The 19,347-nt window shown below is 33.1% G+C and overlaps 1 pseudogene; it reads left to right on the top strand.

Moving 5' to 3' along the window:
• The first annotated feature begins 6,419 nt into the window (after window positions 1–6,419).
• On the top strand, window positions 6,420–8,619 carry LOC149192243 (adenosylhomocysteinase-like; annotated as a pseudogene).
• The last annotated feature ends 10,728 nt before the right edge of the window (window positions 8,620–19,347 follow it).

Below are 19,347 nucleotides of genomic sequence, written 5' to 3'. Positions count from 1 at the left end.
CAAGTTCAAGAGGCAATTCACCTTCAATGTTTGGATTCCCACCTCCATGAATAACTTTCATGTTCGATAGCCTGCCAAGCTCTGGTGATATCTTGCCACTTAGTTAGTTATCAAATATAAGTAAATCAACTAGACTGGAGCAATTGCCAAAATTTGGAGAGAGGGTTCGTTCAAGTTTGCTGGGGTTGAGAATAAGGATTTGGATATTTTTGAGCTTACCAATATCAGAGGGTATACTTCCTATTAGTCTGTTTCCAGACATACAAGTTGTTGTAATCTCCAATCTCTCTTGGAAGTGTACCCATCAGATTGGATGCATACATTACAAGTGATTAGAGAGATCTAATAGATTCAAATTGTGGAGGAACTTTACCTAATAGTTATATGGAATCCAGTAAGATACCAGTAACTAAGTCTTCGGAATAAAATGAGATGCCACTCCATTTGTATGGATTTTGGTCTCCAGGATTTAGAATTCCATGTCCTTAGTGTTGATCCTTTGTTGCCATTCAATTTCTACATCCATGAAAAGAGTACATCACCTTCTATATTCAACCCCATTGTTTTCCACTTTAAGAGCATGATCACACAAATAGCCTAACAAACCTCCATCATGAATCTTAATATTATCACATTTGTAGTAGCATAATAGATAGACCTGCAACTCTCATCCTAACTTTGTCTAGGTCCTATGATGGAAGCTCTAAAAAAGTAGTGATGAAAGTGATAACACAATATTCAATGCCCAATGTACCAAAGTTCTACAGAAGAAGTGATGAATGCAACAACATACAATATCTATTTCCAAGTATGTTGTTTAAAAATTCAAATGACCAATGAAGAGTTCATCTTTCAACACTTTTTGGCCGTGTCTCCTCAATGTAAAGCCTAGATTTATGGCCCATATAGAAGTAATTCTATTTCCAACCCAGTTGATTCCCCTATTCTACAAATTATTCCAAGTTGCAGGATTTCTTATATTCAAGAATTTTACTAAGATAGTCAGGGCATGTATGCAAACTAGTCATAAAAAACATACTACTTGATTATGCTTTGTCAAATTTCAAGAATCCAATGGATCTCGTTGCACTGCCACTCCTCAGATGAAAAAAAATTCTATAAATGTTATATTTAGCCCATTCAAATGGGATACTTGTTTCTCAATCCCAAACATAAATATCTTGGATTTAACTTGGAGAAATTTCCTTGATTGTATCATTCAAGAATTAATAAATAATGTATAGTATGTACATTCGTAATGTCAAGTTGGTGGAGTTGAAGCTACTAGAGAGGAAGGGGGTGAGATCATTTCCAACAATAGGGAATGACTATATGCACTAGAAATAGGAATTTTTTTCGTCATAGTCGAATCGTGTTCCTCTGTAAAAATTAGATATCATCAAAAATCACCAACTTATATCAAATTAATTTAGAGCCTAAATTTCTTAAAATTTCATTCTAAATTACTTCCATGAAGACAATGGAGCATGGAGCTTGAGCTCTGAAAGAGAGCCTTAAGACTCTTCCAAATCTTTCTGATATGCACAATTATCCAGAGGAGGGATCGAAACAACTCTATGGACACACTTCTCCCCATCGAGCTTCACCCATAAGAAGGATGGGAGTACTTTTATAAGAATTTTATAAGAAATTGTTAGTGGGACGCCAAGATTAACAACAATGTGTGTGTGATCACTAGCACTATGGTGAAAGTACGGTCTTAATGAACACATCTAGAAATAGTCTTAAAATGATTGAGAGGATAACAAGCCATATCCTATCATAAGGGGTTAGCTCAATTGGTTTTTATTGGGAATTTGACTAGTTTCAAGACAACAAGTGCCTTGCTTGAATCCCCTTGTGTGAGGCACACTAGTAGAATAGTCCACAAGTTTGCAAGGGATGCCATTCAAGAATGTGGACAAGAATCACTTGGTTTTCTCCATGATGTTATACTTCGATAAAAAGGATAAATAAAATCCATATATCATAAATAATTGCAAATATAAAACACCCTTTGTATGCTCCCCTACATCCTAGAACAATGATGGATACCAAAGTCCCGCATCAATGCTTAAAAAGAGACTCATTTGGACAACTCGAAAAATAGATGTCTACCTTAAAAATGGAATCTCTTCCCCAACCTATCTCTAAAAATTAGCTCGAAGAAATTTCTTTTGCCTATGCCCTTATTTGAGTTGGTGCCACTATTGCTATTTATGGCACTAATGCTAAAACTGACTCTGTCCTAGGTGCATCTATATCTGCCTCTCCTCCATTATTAAATAGTATATGGGTTGGCCCTTTTTTCATTGAGGGCAGAAGCCCTAATTTCTACCCATGATAAAGATAAATGTTGTTTCTCATGCCCGAACCCACATGTGGAATTTTTCTTAGAGAGTCGAGATATAATAATAATATTGCATCAATGTAGAGCACCTACATCAAATCTAATGTAATTATATCTATCCATAATAAATAAAAATAAAATTTATAGAGAAGTGAAAATATGAGCTGATAGGGTAATATGACAATGGCCTTAGTCATGTTCAGTGAACTCACCATGTATGGAAACTATGTACAGTGACAATGGGATTAGTCATGTTTAGTGAGCTCCACAAACTTCTTTTTCATGTGATCGAATAAATTCACAAATGGTATAATGGAAGATCATAAATTTGTTTTTGAATGCATAGATTTCAAAACATAGACCAACCTTAATGCAATTCCCTATGTAATTACCAAATGGCATGAGGAGGGTCATCTGTCTTCCTAATTTAAAGTGGCCACTCTGCAATAGAAATGAAAAAACAAAACACTACATTACTGGCAAACATTTCAAATTCTACTATCACTTTTATAAAAATGAACATAAAAGAAAAATATTCATCATGAAAAAATAGAGATCAAATATCATACCCAGAAGAGAAGAAGAATTAAACATTATAAAAGGGCACAAAAACAATACACGATAGATAATAAAAAAATGCATCCAAGAAAGGGTTTTTCAGGCTTTGTAAAATACAGAAATCCAACATGACATTTCATAAAAAACAACAGTGAGAAAGCTAGACACATTTCTTAAATCAAGAAAAAAAATGTATGCAAGGGGTTAAACTACAAGAGCAATATAATTTCATAGATGAAGTTCATGAAGGCCCAATTCATAACAAAGATTCTTTGGGGTTCATCGGCCTTTGATGTACACCAATTATTATATAGAAAATGTTAGGGATTCCTTGTGATGTAGGTTTATATTTATTGTTTTAGAAAAAAGGGCCTTCTCAGAAAGTGAAGTTTCTTTACACTATTTTCCATAAAACATCACACTTCAAGCTAAACCCAACACTTGTGCATAAAATATTTTTAATGGCTTATTTTTGTTGATAATATATAAGAAGAGTGTATCAGCTAAGAATTAGAAAAACAAATTTTCATCAATAGATAAGGCATAGACAAAGGAATATGCATTAGAGCTAGCGAAATCTAGGACAACTAGGGAAAGGACATATTTTGATAGTGGTTCAGGTCCGATAATAACAATTTAACTCTTAGATATGATAAATTTGTTGGGATTGGACATATTTCTCATTTGAGAAGCACCTAGAGACGCTGCTGAAACAATTGTGGGTGTACCAGCTTCAAGAGTCATATCCGATTAGAGGCTTTAAAATTTTTTAGATTTTTCAAAATAGGTTTTCCAACCAAAAAATTTGTTATTTCTATATTTGGCATGGACGTTGATGAAAAAAATATGAAATTTATATTTATCCATTTCTTACTCTATCTCAATCAAGAGAAAAACCCACAAATCATGAACTACAAAGCGAATGGAAACAAAAAAATACCTAAAACATTGTTTGTGCCGAGAACTTAATTGACTCCTTTCCATTTTATTCTTTCTCCCTGTACATTTGACACAAAATTGGCAGATCATAGATTGTCACTGCAAAAAAGAGCTTTGATATAGTCATCATTATGGCTATAGGAAAAGATCATTAAATATTTCATTTATTTCATACATCAAAAAACCATTATCACAATTGCTTTCTGGGTTAGTTATTGACCTACTTAGTATAAATCTTACTATCATAATCCTCATTATTAAATTCCTTTTGTAATTATAAGTTTTTCATTCCCATTCCCCATGCCCTAGTCTCTCTTGACTTTTATTGGGATATGTCGAAATTTACATCATAGATAAGATAAATATATTAATGTCCAACAAATGAACGCTGAACTAGGTCAATGGGACTATTAGGTACAAGGATTTCCAAACTAAGTAGAAGGAATAAGGAGCTTAATATATAAAATAAAGAAGTAGAAGTAAAACCATAAAAGAGGTCCAATCTAAAACCTTGAGAGTTGACTTCAAAAATGAAGAGGTAGTATAGAAGAAGGATGTACAAGATTATTGTGTTGTAAATCTATGGCAACAAAGGTGGGAGGCAGCTTTGGTCCACTAGAACCATCTCTCCTAGCATTTGGGGCCACAATTGTGGAAGTATGAAATTCTTGGAATTATGATAGAATATAATAAAAAAAATTATTAAACCATCATTGAGGCCAACCAACCTTAGAACAAAGATATTTTCATATAGAACCATCTTCTTAGAAGGTTCCATCATCCAAACTAAATTAAAATAGTACGCCCAAAAAGAGAGCACAAAATGAACATCTGACCCAATAACATGGTGCTTAGAGGTTTTTCCTAGTGTTGTATGTTTCTTTTCATTCTGTTACTAAATTCTAGATCTCTCTTGCTCACATCATTCTTGCAAACTAGACTCCCACTCTCTCCCAGCTATTGATTTGAACTTGTGTGCTCGGAGTTTCTCCAATGTCATTGAGGTTTATGACCCTTTCTTGTATCCCTTTGCATTGTGATGAATGTTCATTTCATCACACTTTGTAGCTAGTTAATGAATTTTGAAAGAAATGAAAACCTTATATTTGGATATTAATATTTTTTCACCCATGGACAACAAATTCAAGGCACCATAAACCATATTTATAGAATATGGCTATATTTGACTTACAATAAAGATATATTTGACTTACAATAAAGATATGGTAGCTACACCATAAACCTTTTGCATCTAAATTATTTTGCAATAGAAAAGTTCTCAAGTTGCGAGTCAAAAATCCCAAATAACATAGATCTTTCATTTCATCATGTTTCAGTTTCCTTTCTTACAAACTATCTCCTTCCTCCATTTATAGTCTTGGATTGTTGGTTCTAATAATAGATGTGAATTTATCACTTATCATTTAAATTAATAAATTTTGATGATCAATATTGTCAATAGTTGTTAATGAAAATCATCAACACACTTCTTATATTTTATAAAGGATACATATTTTGAGAAAAAACATTTCACCAGAATGTGAAATACATGGTGTGAACATTGAATTATTATTGGTATATAGAACACTCATTTTGGCTAGTGTGTAAGCATCCCTTCTACTATGCTACCTTGAAATTGCAAAATAAATGCCAACAACCAAACACGAGAGGCTAGACACCTGAGGCCACTTAAATTTGTCCTAGCACTCTAGACCTTATACATGAGATGATTGCCTATAATTTCATTGGCATAAGAGTAAAAAATCAAGGGTAAATCATACCCTCCACTAGGTCTATAACACACTTCCATATAAGAGCATTAAAGCAACTAATAGGCCCTTTATATGTGACATATAGCTACCATTCAAATGTGTAACAAAGAGACATCCTTTGAATAGTGTTATTTGATCTCTATGTCAGGTATAATGTTCCTTATACATATATGGGCTCAGTACAAAATTTTTATATGTCAAATAAACTTATCCAAGAAATTAACCATACTCATGCTATTTTCACTGACTTATTGAAACTCAACAATAGGACAATGTTAATCTCATTAACGTACCTCAACTATGTTACTTTCCAGCCTCACAATGTGGATTTTGACTACCCTGTGAATAAAATAACAAGGATGGAGGCACTTTAGCTAGTCTAAAGAACATCATATTTTCTTTATAAAATCTAGAATATAAAATAACTCCAAAACATATGGCTTAACATGCAACATACCAAATCATATCGTCTCAGTCCTTCAACTATTTTTTCGAGGCATTCATGCAAAACATAATGATTCATTGATGACCATAGGTAACCATGGATATGTGACAACTAAAGCCTAAAACATGTATTCAAGTTCAAAATAAAATCTGAAGTTTAAAAATTCTAACAAGGAAGACTCTTCATGTGACATCACAATATCATTGATCCATGCTCAACAATGTATCAACATGGATCAATGTATGTTTATAAGGTTAAATGACATGCATTGATCCATGAATCAATCGATACATTGGAAAACTATATACATTTAATCCATAGTTCCGTCAGTTCTGTGTTTTTTTTCTACCCAACAATGACGCTTCTGGCTGAGAAAACTATGTCCAAATGAGAATACAAGGTGAAGGATTTGTCCCATGAATATTTTGGGAGTTTGGATATATAATTGGTAGAATTTGAAATTCTTGGATTAATGGCCTACATAATTGTGTTGGAAGAATCATCGCACCTCTATGCAATCCGTAATTTCCACCTTGGGGATCCTAGTTACTAGTTTGGAACGTTTACCAACACCTGCGGGTTTTGGTGTAACGGAAAACCTCTTCATGGTATTAGAGCCTGGACCCAAGTTTGATTCCCATGAGGTGCATTTGAGGGGGGTGTTGGAAGAATCACTGCACCTCTATGGAATCCATAATTTCCACCTTGGGGATCCTAGTTACTGGTTTTGAACGTTTACCAACACCTACGGGTTTTGGTGTAATGGAAAACCTCTTCAAATTGAGTTCAGCCCACACAACCATTTAGAGCTGCCCAGATCATGGGGCTTCTCCATGTGACCATCTAGACCATGGTGCTCATTGAGACTGTCACGGATTTAGGGGCTAAGGTGAGATGTTTCTCCTACAACATCTTCTTCACGCAGGAACATGTTGTTGTGGCTATTTCCCGTGAAAATGTTGCAATGTCTGCTTGGAAGAGGGGGACATTGTAAGAGTATTGGTGGTATACTAAAAGGGCTCTTGGCCGGGGTCTAGGAAGTGGCTGTGATCTTATTGTTGATGATGGTGGTAATGCAAATTTGTTAATCCATGACGGGGTCAACGCTGAGGAGGAATTTTACAAGACCAAGAAGTTTCCAGATCTGGAGTCTACCATGAATTTGGAGTTTTAGATGGTTTTAGGGTTGATCAAGGAGAGAATCAAGGTGGATCCCTTGAGGTACCATAGGATGAAGGAGTGGTTGGTTAGTTTTTCTAAGGAGACAACTACTGGTGTTAAAATTCTTTGTCATATGCAAGACATTGGGAATTTTTTGTTCCTTGCTATCAATGTCAATGACTCTATTGCCAAGAGAAACTTTGGTAACTTATATGGAAATAGACACTCTCCCCCAGATGGTATGACAAGAGCCACAAATGTCATGATTGCTGCTAAGATTTTTATTGTCTATGGATATGAAGATGTTGGAAAGGGTTTTGCTGCAACTCTAAAAGTTGTTGGAGCTAGGGTCATTCTTACTTAAATTGATCCAATATATGCCCTGCATGCTCTTATGGAAGGCCTTCATGTCCTCACCTTGGAGGATGTAGTTTACACTATTAATATTTTTGTTACCACCACTGGTAACAATGATATCATCATAATGGATCACATAAGGAAAATGAATAATGATGCCATTATTTGCAACATTTGTCATTTTGGCAATGACATTGATATGCAAGGTCTTGAAACTTTCCCTGGGGTGAATAAGATTACCATCAAGCCTCAGATGGATAGGTGGGTGTTCCCTGATACCAATAGTGGCATCATCATTTTTGCAGAGGGATGTCCGATGAATGTGGGTTATGCTACTTCCCACCCACATTTTTCCATGTCTTTCTCCTTTAAAAACCAGGTTATTTCTCAATTCGAGATCTAGAATAAGAAGAATTATTTGAGGTACGAGAAGTTCTATGTGTTGCCTAAGCATCTAGATAGAATGGTGGTTGCACTACACTTGTCCAAGTTGGTGGCTAAGCTAACACAAGGGGACTTCATTGTGGGAGAAATACCATACCACGTGCATTCATATTAGGGGATATATATTGAGGAAAAAATGACAAATATATTGAGCATATAAAGGGGGGGTAAAGGGATTTTATATTGGTGGGTATAAAAAATGGAGCTCAAAGTTAATGAAAAAATATAAATGGGTATAAATAATGTTAATTAAAAAATGGATACCTACAATATCTAGTGAAAGTAGGGGTTTTTATAAAAAATGTTAATTAAAAAATGGATACCTATAATATTTAGTGAAAGTAGGGGTTTTTTAAATTGGGAAGGTGTATTGGGTTCATATTGGTAGGGGGTTAAATAATGTGATTTTTAGAGGTATTTTCCAATGTGTAGTCAAATTAAGAGTATTGTTTCCATGAATGCTTGTGATATGTCAGAGGTTCATTGAGTGAATCCCCCGTGGCTAAAACTAACAAAAATTTCTCCTAAACAAGTAGTAGTGTATATCAATGTTCCCATTGAGGGCTTACAAACTTTCCCACTACCGATACTAAATAGAAATGAAATTTTGGGTAACTTCTTGGGTGAGTGGCAAGGATCCTAATCAATTTCTAGAAGAAGGAAGCCCCCTTTGTGTCTAGCTGCATTGTTTTGTTTCAATTTTAATAAAAAATATTATTCTTTGTATGGTTGTTTGTTGAGTCTATTACAAAAACACCAAAATATTTTATGTGTAAGTATGGTCTTATGATAAAATTAGTTTACAATAGAAGTGGTATTCAAGGTTTCTACATGATGTAGCTAATTATCTTTTGCAATACTAAAATTTCAAAACGCAAGTAAGATATATGGTTCCCTTTGGTTTAGATTTTTTAACAATTAAAGTGTATTTTTATCTGAAGGAAACAAATCTTTTGAGAATATATAAATATATATTATGAAGAAATATTTTGTGAAATCCAAGATGAGCTTAAGTTATATTTTCTAAAGTTGGTTTTCCAGTTTAGTATTTATTTCCTTTAAACAATGTAAACTTTGAAACGGGAACTGATACTGTTACTCGTTTCGTAGAGATAGCAAAAAAGTGACCTGATTTTGAAAAGGGGTGATGCAGAACACACATGTTTTTTTTAGAACATAGTTTTTGGCACTTTAATTTTTTTATGTACATTGCATTTTAGAATGGTAGTGATTTTCATGCTGATTTAAAAAAGTCGTAATTCTGCATCAGACCCTTTTTTTAAAAGACCTATTTTTTAACCTTAAATTTTCTCATGTATGAAATGTAAATAATTATTTTGTAAATTTAATAATTTTTGAAGCGGTCGTTTTCTTCATATTTTCTTGTTTTTATTTTAATTTTAATTTTTTTTGTAGTGTGGTTTTTTTTGTTTTGCATTTTTAAATTAGAAGGTCCATATTTTGAATTTTTGATATTCTACATATTTATATATTCTTAATTAATTTTTCAATCCACATGAAATAATTATTTCTAAAAAACAATATTTTTTAACAATGGACATAAAAATAACCATTTTTAATATAAATATAACTAAAAAACTACACGTTTTGATAATTTGTTGCTAGAATTGAAATGTCAAAATCACAATTTTTATACGAAAATTTTAACTAAAAATAGCTAAATAATAGCTTTTTTATGAATTTCATGTTAAAAAAATAATAATAATCACTTATTTTTTCAAAAAATAATGATTAACTAAAAACTTAATGCGAAAATCACATATTACAAATATTTAATACATAACAGTGTCAGTTCCCATAATCGAAATCAAATAACGACCGCCTGACTGCCCATGAAGGTGGCTATCCGATTCTCGGAATCGAATAGTCACCACCCGGACACCCCCACGAGCGGCCGAGCGGTGGCCATTTGATTCTGAGAATTAGATAGCCACTGCCCGGCCACCCCCACAGGTGGCTGGGCGGTGACTATCCAATTCTGAAAATTGGATAGCCACCGCCCAACCACCCGTGGGGGTGGCTGGGTGGTGGGGGTCGCCAAGCGGTGGCTATCTAATTCTCAGAATCAGATGGCCACCGCCTAGCCACCCATAGGGGTGGCCGGGTAGAATCAGATAGCTACTGCCCGGCCACCCCCACAGGTAGCTGGGCGGTGGTCGAGAATTGGATAGCCACCACCATGGGCAACCGAGCGATGGCTATTCGATTCCGAGAATTGGATAGCCACCCCCACGAGCATCCGGGTGATGGCTATTCGATTCCAAGAATCAAATAGCCACTGCCATGGGCGGTCAAGTGACGACTATTCGATTCCGAGAATCAGATGACCACCCCCATCGGCGGTGAGGCAGTGGCCATCCGATTCTCGGAATTGGATAACCACCCCCTGACCGTCCTTGAGGTGGATATCCAATTTTCAGAATCGGAAAGCCACCGCTCGATGGCTATCTGATTTTGAGAATTAGGTAAGCAGCACCCGGCAACCCCCACAAGCGATTGAGTGGTGGCTATCCAATTCTGAGAATCAGATAGCCACCACCCGGCCGCCCATGAGGGTGGTAGCCGATAAAATTGTTTTTTTAAATAAAAAATAAATTTTGTTAAATATGTTTATATATATGTATATATTTTAAATGTTTTTTTTTTATTATATATATATATATATATATATATATATATAATATTTTAAATATTTTAAATGTTATTTTAAAAGATATCAAAAATATATTTAGCTTTTTTTAATTTTAATGTTTTTTTGAAAATGATGTTTAATTCGAAAATAAGTAATTTTTTTTAAATCAGGTTTTTATTGTATTTTTAATTTCAGCATATTTTTGTTTTTTAGAGTTTTTTGAAAATGTTTTTTTCTTAATTTTTGTAGTTTTTAAATTTTTTTTGGTTATTTTTCTATTTTTTTTTAATCTAGTTTGTTTTTACTTTTACTTTTTTTTTTTAGTTTTTCTTAATGCTTTTTTAAAATTTCATATTTTTACTTAATTTTTGTTTTTTTTTTTCCAATTTTTTTTATGGTTTACCACATTAAAAAAAAATGTTTTTTTTTTTGAAAATATGTTTTTCTTATTATTTATTTCTTTAATTTTTTTTTAACTTTTTAATTCTTATATTTTATAGGTTATTTTTTTTTAATTTTTTAATTTTTTACATTTTTATGATTGATATTTTTTTTAATATATATTTTTATTTACGTTTTGGTATTTTTTTTTCATTGTTTTTATTATTTTTTTGAAATTTTAATGTTTTTCGGAGTCATAACAAAATATTTTACATCATTATTTCAAAATGTTGAAAATTTACCCCGGAAAAAAAATAAAATAAATAAATAAATAAAAAATAAAAAATTATTCGAGCATCAACATCTTTTGTTTTGAGGGTGTTTTTTACACGATTTTTGCACATAAAAATTCGGTTTTATTGGCATTTTTTTAAAATGTTGAAAATTAACCCTAAAAATAAAATCCATCATTCCATTATTAGCACTTTTCATTTTGAGGCTAGTTTTTGCACAATTTTTGCACAAAAAATTCGTTCTCACTGCCATTTTTAAAACATGTTCAAAATTGACCCTAAAAAATACCATCGTTCTAGTATACACACTTTTTGTTTATAGCACTATTTTTCATGTTTTTTCGGGGTTTTCTGGGCAGAATTCTCATTTTGAGTTTATAGTTCCAGTTTCAAAGCTATGTTACCAGAAACGAGAAACGAGAAACAAAACGAGAAATGACAACGAAACAAGAAACAGAGTTTTGAAGTTTCGCATTCAAGAAACGAGGAGAGAGAAAAAAAACATTAAAATTACTTTTAAAAGTCATTTACTAGAATACCAAGTATTCCAAACCCATCCTTCTTCCTAGCAGTTTTTTATGTTAACCAAAATTCAACAATATATTAATGAACTATAGCATGCAACAAAACAAAACACCAACAACAAATTAACAATTTAATGAAAGTAACCAAATACCTAGAAATGTCATCTTCCCTTTTAAGTATATGTTGAGTGGGGATTGCTCTCCTTTGAGAACCATAGATTTGTGTAATTAGGTGGACAAATGGGGAAAGATCTGTGATCAGCTTGTACAGAGGATTGCTGGTTATAATAAGAAGAAGTAAAAATCTTGGTTATAGAATGACCATCTTATTCATTCCAGAAAGTTGTGGGGTTAAATTCTTCGTCTTCTTCCGTTCGAGACATACTATTGGACCATTAATGATTTTATTGAATAATTATCTAACATAATTAATAGCGCCCAACTGAGACATTCCAGATTTGCAGGTGTCACAGGTTTGCTGGTTTCACAGTTTCAATCCATGATCCATACAGAACGAAACTAAAGATATTAAACTCTTGACATTAAAAATAAATACCAAATCATTACTTGAATCATTGAAAATTTATTCATCCTAAATTGTTCCCTGGAAAATGAAAGTAATTGTCTCTCTGCAATGCCGTACTGTTTCTAATGCGTTGTTCTGTAGAAAAGGTTATCGTCGTCCCGTTTCTCATAACATAGTTTCAAAGTTTACATTGTTTTTTAAAAAGAGTGGTGTTCAAAAATTTATCTCACAACAAATACTCTCCCAGCTTCATGTTCTACAAAACAAAAAAATTCATAGCCATTTGAGTATAACTTACTAAGGAGTCTCCAAACAACTATGGCTCTGAGTAGCCTATTAGAATCATATGAACTATTAGTGGTTTTGAAAATACTTTCAAGCTTTAAGCTTAAAATAAAACCAAAACAAAACGATTACTCAAAAACCTTAGCTGAGAAGAGAGAAAATATAACTTGTCACCTATGTAAAACATCTTTCATTCTCGATGAGCATCGATGCTGGAAAATCAAGCGTTTATTTTGTTTGGGGATACCTCCACCCAAAGACCCTGAAGGGATTTCCAGTTAGAAGTCACCATGAAGAAAAATTTATAAAAAAACCACGCACGACATTAACTATCTAGGAACAGAGAATAGTGAATGGAAAATGAAGCAGTATTACCTCGTAGAAATTATTTATAACCTGGGAAAAGAAAAATATTAACAGAGAAAGGTTTCTTCTATCTATGTTGCTTCCACTAAAACCTGAGAATATTTCCAACACAAAAACTCACATTTTACCTGTAAATTGAAGGAATCTTTGGGTTAATTCTCATCGAAAACCGGAAGGGACTATAAGCATGAAAACCTCTTTAAAGGAAACAATCAAATGTAACCAAAAGACTATTCTTACCAGAGATTTCATATGGGCAAATTTAGGGGGTGGTTGTGTTTTAAATTCTCGTGCAACAAAACCTTAATCAGTTAACAAAGAGTGGATGACATTATGTGAAGAAAATACTATTCAGCGGGTAATGAACCAAATCTTTTTCCTTTAAAAAGCTTAATAATAGCTATAAAAACTCTAAAAAACATTTTTCTTAACATGGAGAAAAACATTCTTATTCAGAAATTGTCTTTGATCAATAAGATGTGCATTGATAGCATAAGGGAAAAAATTCTTACAATTGATGTTAGTATAATGCCACAACTATGGAACCACAACTGCAAATTCCTAAAAGATATAATAAAGCATTTCTCTCTTGCTACAAATTCTGAAATTTGCAATCCTGGTAAGTGACAATGAGCACTACTGTGGCTAGTAGTCAGAAGATCAATTCCATGGATGGAACTTTAATTCTCTCCAATTTTAGCCTTCTAAATATCAAATTTATGTTGAACCGTATCTTGTTAAAAATTCATTAACTTGATTCATTACCTTCAAAATCTAGAAAAATATCACAGAGTATTTTGACATCTTGACTAATGTAGTTCAGGTAGGAATCAATACTATTCTGAAAAAATTACCAACAACCCCATTGGTTCTCATATCAAGCATGTTCGTAATGATGACGCTTATACAATAACACTCTTCCTACAATATTTCAAACCGCTAAGAAACCACCACATAGACTGAAATATAGCGAGTGTATATACTACAAATGATTTTTAGTTGATGGTTAATTTATGAACACTATGTAAGAAGGGAGATGAACCAACCTCATACTCTCTTTCTTCATACTAGAAAATATAGCTAATATTTGTCCATCACAATTGAGCTTCAAATTATCCACTGCAATCATTGGAGTTGTGAAGCTATTAATTAACATATCATACATAGATCCACCAAAAACCCTTGCTAACCCTAGAGCCATAGTCAATCCACCAAAACTCTCGCTAAGCCTAAACCCATTTTCATGTTCTATATCTGACTTAGAATCCAACCCAAAACCCTCTTTTTTTCTATCCAATTTTTCCCACTTAGTTCCAGGGTTTAATTTGGCATGTTTTGACCTTAACCTATTAATATAATTAGTTCCCGAAATCAAATCCTCCAATTCTTGAATTTTCAATTTCGAAAAGGTAAATATAATTAGTTCCCGAAATAAAATCCTCCAATTCTTGAATTTTTAATTTCGCAAATGGTTTACCTCGGTGATATCTCCCTTTGTCTCAACTTCTTCTTTGTCAATCCAGAACAATTTTTTTCAAAACTCTCTTCTTTGTGTAACCTCAAATCTTATTTTCTGTATGCATCTATTTAAGGTCCCGGGGTTTTGTGTGTGAACCACGCAGCTGAGTTATTCTCTTGTGTATTTTCACCTTGAAATTATGTGAGTTCATTCCCTAAATCCGTTGTCAACTATTGGTAATAGATGGTACGAAACAAAATGCTCTCTAGCTTGTTCTACTCGATCTTGTCCTTCTCCATCTCTGTTTGTTGGGCTCTCGACAACTTGTTTACTCTCTTTCTCAGAGTTTTACTAGTGGATTTACTGCTCTTCTCCTCATGGCCATCATCTAATCACTCTTATATGTGTTCAACATTTCTCTATTGTCCTATTAAAAAACATTCAGTTAGCTTTTCTGGTCTCCCTCTTCTAATTCTGATTTTAATTATTGTTGCTGCTAATTATTGTCCTTCTCTTTCATAACACTTTGTGTTGGGAGCTCTCAAGATAACATTATAAGATATTATCATCATCCCTTGGGAAATATCCATGCCCACTCTCTCTTCCATGACCTTTGGTAATAGTAACACAGCAGATGCAGAGAGGAGTGTATCGAAAGGCTAGTTTAGGGTTAGGAGTTAGTCAGAAACCCTGAAAAACCTGTCAACGCTGATTTGTTTCCCTATGTTTAATGATGCATAAGTTGAAGATGACACCTGTGGTGGTTGCCTCCAAATGATTCCAGTATTATTTTTGATTAATGTTGCCAGTATTAGTTTTAGAGGAATGAAGCGACATGGGCCTGTGTGATGAAGATAAAAATTGATTTTTTTCCCATTTTGTCAAGACAATTACATAGGGATTTAAACCCATAAAAAGTTTGTTTTTACTTCTGTCTTAATTTAAGGCAATTAAATAGTTAGCATAGGCGTTTAAGACAACATTAAAATTTTAGGCTTAAATAAATGTCTTAAAACACCCCCTTGTGTAGTATTGAAGTGAAATGGAACTTGAATGAGGCTATGAAGATAGTGAGGTAGACCTTTAAGGAGACCTTATTAGTTATTTAGATGCATTAAAGAAGGCTATAAAAGAGTAATGGAAAGAGAAATTGTGAAACGTTGAAAAATGAAGTCATTTTTCTAATAAAGAATCAATGAATCTTCGAAAGGCCCATCTAGAAGAAGCAAAAATAATCGAAGAAATCCTACTAAAGAATATAGAAAATAAGCAAAAGATTTGTGAAAGACCAGAAGATCAGAATGCATATTTAAGAAAATAGCTATCTGACTTTCTAAGAAGCATGAAAAAGGACACCAATCCAAAGATTCAACACTCATTCGAACAGAGTTAGAGGAAGCCAAGAAGATTGATGACACTCTCATAGAAGAACGAAAAGAGAAGGAAAAAGAATGTGAGAAGTTAGAGGAAGAAATAGTATCCATTAGAAAGGAAGAAGAACAGCAAAGGCTCTACTAAATTTTTTTTGAAGCAAATTAAAGGATCTGAAAAATTAGATGAAATTATAAGTATTTATAGGTATCCACTCATCAAAAGTGGTCTAGGTTTTGAAGGTGAATCAAGTACCAAGGAAGAAGAACAGCAAAGGCTCTGCTAAAAAAAATTGAAGCAAATTAAAGGATCTGAAAAATTAGATGAAATTATAAGTATTTATAGGTATCCACTCATCAAAAGTGGTCTAGGTTTTGAAGGTGAATCAAGTGCCAAGAAATTTGAAGATAAATAACCAAAAAATTATTTTGAAACACTCGAGGGATTTAAAAAAAATGTAATTAGAGGAAATGATAAAACTCAGCAGTTGTAAAGGAAGTTTAATGGTAGTAGCTTGAACAACCACAAAGATGAAGTAAAACATCAATAGAAGTGAAGTCCACCTAAAAAAATATAGTTAAAAAAGAATTAGTAGAACTTTTCCTCAAAGGAAATTTTCTCCTAGGAACCAAAATATATTTTATGGTTATTTTATTCTGACACAAATTACGTTTGTTAGGCTATAAATTATAGTTCTTATATTAGAGATAATCATATAAAAAGTAGAAGCAAAGAATCTTGCTAGTCCTCAAGAAATAGTGACAACAGATTCGTAAATTCTCAAAGGAATAACACCACCAACAACAATTCTTTTTCCCCTTAAAACATATTGGATGTTTTAGTTGTCATAATTATGGAAACAACACAATTGCATAGAGCTAGGTAAATTAGATCATCACATCTGATCAAGCATGCACGAGAAGATAGTAATTAATGGAAGAAGAAAAAGGAAAAAAAAAAGGAGGTGGCATTATTCTATATGCTCAGAACCAAGGCTGCCAATGGTATGTGGAAAGTGGTTATTCAATGCACATGATTGGCGACAAGAGTAAATTCGTATCACTAAAAGAATATAAGAGTTACAGTGTCACTTTGAAATGATGTTCTAGGAAAGATCATGGGTAAAGTCACAATTTGTTTGGATAATGGAAAAAGGAAAGGCTCAAAATGTTCTCTTTGTGGATGGACTCAAACGCAATATATTAATTATTCATTAGACCTATGACAAAATATGTGATCTCACTTTTCACTCCAAGGGTTGTGAGATAAAGAAGGAAAACACAAGGAAGGTAGTTGCAATGATAGTAAGAACATCAAGAAATGTATACATAATGAGGAAAATGAAAAATGTTGCCTTAGAAAGCTTGATGAAGGTTGGTTGTGGCATAAGAAGATTGGGGCTTTTAAATTTTTATCATCTAGGGAAGCTACCTATGAAGGAAGTTGCGAGGTATAATCCAAATATTTCAAAGCCTAACAATATAGTTTATAAATCATGTCAATTTGGAAAATAAGCTCGAGTATAATTCAAGACCAAGGAGCACTCATCAACCAAGCCTCTACACCTAGTTCATACAGACCTATGTGGAACTTGAAGAACCAAGACCCTAAGTGGAGGATGCTATTTTATGTTGATTATAGATTACTATACTAGGCTAACTTGGGTTGCATTCTTGAATGAGAAATCTAAAGCACTTGGTAAATTCAAAACTTTTGAAGCCCTTATTGAAAACAAATTAGACTTAAAAATTAAATGCTTAAAGTCTGATATGGGTGGGGAGTTTACCTCAAATGAATTTGATGAATTTTGTGAAGAACATGGGATGAGGATACAATTATTTATTGCAATCACGCCACAACAAAATGGTGTGGTAGAAAGGAAAAATCAAACAGTGCAATGGATGGCAAGAACAATGCTAGATGTCTAAAGTCTCACAAACATGTTTTGTGTTGAAGTTGTTCATACAACAATCCATATCTTGAATAAAACTCATTTCAAGCCAAATAGTGACAAAACCCTTTATGATCTTTGGTATGGAAAACCAACATCCATAAAACATTTCATGATTTTCGGTAGAAAATGCTATATTAAAATTAATTATGACAATCTTGGAAAATTTGATGCTAGAGATGATGAAGGTATATTCTTAGGCTATTCAGTAAAGAGTAAAGGCTACAAGTGTTATAATATGATATTGTGTAATATAGTTGACCCTATTGATGTGAAAGTTCATGTATCATTACCTCACAAGGAGAAGCAACTTGAAAATGTTAGCCCAATTGATCAAATTAGTAATGAATATGAAGAATAGAAGTTCGAAGAATCAAAAGAGGAAGTGGAAGAAGAAGCAACACATTCACATCCAAAGACCTCATCTAGATATGCGCAAAAGAATCACCCCGAGATTCAAATTGTTGTGACAAATAAGTAGGAGTTCAAACTAGAAGAATATTTATAGGAACTCCTAGTCATTCACATATTTATCTCTTATCCATAATAGAACACAAATATTATTTTAAAGCATTCCATCATAAACATTGGATAAAAGACACAAATGTAAAGTTGGATCAGATAGAGGAAAATCAAACATGTGAAGTAGTTCCTAGACCAATAAATAATACTATCACAGGAACTAAATGAATATTTAGGAATAAGTTAAATTAGGATGGGTAAGTTCTTAGGAACAAGGGCATATTGGTGTGCAAAGGATATGCATGGGTTGATGGAATTGATTTTGAAGAAACATTTTCCGCCATTGTAAGACTAGAAGAAATATGAATGCTTTTAGGATTTGCTTCTCATAAGAAATTTAAATTTTATTAAATGGATGTAAAGTAAACATTTTTAAATGGAGAGCTCATGGAGGAAGTCTATATAGAGAACCATGAAGGGTTCTAGTTATTAGACAATCAAGAGGATGTGTGTAGACCGAAAAAAAGATTTTTATGGATTAAAGCAAGCACCAAGGGTATGGTATTCCTGATTGGAAAATAATCTACACTAGAAAGGTTTCAAAAGTGGGAAACCAAATAGTAACTTGTATATTAAACTTGAAAAAAAATTATTTTGGTTATTATTGTTTATGTTGATGACATTATTTTTGGAAGTGATCTAGATTTGCTAAGCCAAAATTTTTTAGTTGCAATGCAAGTTGAATTTGAGATGTCAATTTTAGGTGAATTACCTTTATTTCTTGGCTTACAAATTGTACAATTTGAAAAAGGTTTGTTCATCTCCCAAAGAAAATAGCTTAAGGATATGCTAAATAAGTTTGGAATGGAACAATTCTCACATGTTAGTACCCCTATGGTCACTGGATGCAAGCTGAGTAAAGAATATGAGTCACTAGAAGTCAATTAGACCACGTTTAGGTCAATGATTGGGAGCTTATTGTACCTTATGGCATCAAGACTAGACATAATGCAAGCCATTAGTTTAATAACAAGGTCCCAATTTGTGCCA

Source organism: Pinus tabuliformis, chromosome 2_2 (genome assembly GCF_031772625.1).
Source record: "Pinus tabuliformis cultivar Carrire ecotype Pingquan chromosome 2_2, CPIR1, whole genome shotgun sequence".
Classification (NCBI taxonomy): domain Eukaryota; kingdom Viridiplantae; phylum Streptophyta; class Pinopsida; order Pinales; family Pinaceae; genus Pinus; species Pinus tabuliformis.
Note: the sequence above shows the minus strand (reverse complement) of the source record. Positions and strands in the feature narration are given on the sequence as shown.